Below are 775 nucleotides of genomic sequence, written 5' to 3' on the forward strand. Positions count from 1 at the left end.
AGCTTCCAAGAGTTCCTCAAGTGCCTCAACCCGACCTTCAATCCTCCAGAGAAGAGTATGCTGAACCTAAGAAATAATGTGGAGTTGTAGGGAATGAGGGCATTTAGGGGGGCCGGGGGTGGAGGTGCGGTGGAGGGGGAAGATAGAATTGGTGGAACATTCCAGAGCTTGCTAAGAAAATTTCCTTCCATAATTCTATACTGGGCCCCAGCCCATCATCTCCATGCTGAGGTTAGGGTCCAACAATCTTTGGATCAATGGCATCATTTACTCAGATCTGGTACCTCTGAAGGATAAGCAGAAGCAGGTCTTGCTTGGGGAAAGGGTAAGGCGCACAGATGATAGCCAAGATGTCCTGTTCCACTCTCACCCTAAACTGTCGCCCCTTATTTCTGGCCCCAATAGAGTGTGCCCTGGAGGATGAGACATACGCAGACGGAGCGGAGACTGAAGTGGACTGTAACCGCTGTGTCTGTGCCTGCGGAAACTGGGTCTGCACAGCCATGACCTGTGACGGTGAGTTGTGCCTCAGGCAGAAGGAAGGAACAGCAGGGAGAGGGCTTCCTTTGTGGACTCACCCTGAGAGAAGTCAGGGTGGGGAAGATAGAGAAGAGGGCAGTGGCCAGGAGCAAGGAAACCGGGGAAGTGACAGACTCCAGCCTATAGTGTTGGAGCACCCAGTGGGCAGCTCTGGGGAAAAGCACTTAGGCCAGATGCAATAAGTTTGAAAATCACTCCAGAGGCTTGGCATAAGAGAAGTTTAAGATGCAGGGCA

At 52.0% G+C, this 775-nt stretch overlaps 1 long non-coding RNA gene across 1 annotated transcript; it reads left to right on the top strand.

Moving 5' to 3' along the window:
• On the top strand, positions 1 to 517 carry LOC115284958. The gene is made up of 2 exons (XR_003905385.1): positions 1 to 55; positions 406 to 517. It is a non-coding gene; the product is annotated as an uncharacterized LOC115284958 (long non-coding RNA).
• The last annotated feature ends 258 nt before the right edge of the window (positions 518 to 775 follow it).

The sequence above is a fragment of the Suricata suricatta genome, unplaced genomic scaffold, assembly GCF_006229205.1.
Source record: "Suricata suricatta isolate VVHF042 unplaced genomic scaffold, meerkat_22Aug2017_6uvM2_HiC HiC_scaffold_27873, whole genome shotgun sequence".
NCBI lineage: Eukaryota > Metazoa > Chordata > Mammalia > Carnivora > Herpestidae > Suricata > Suricata suricatta.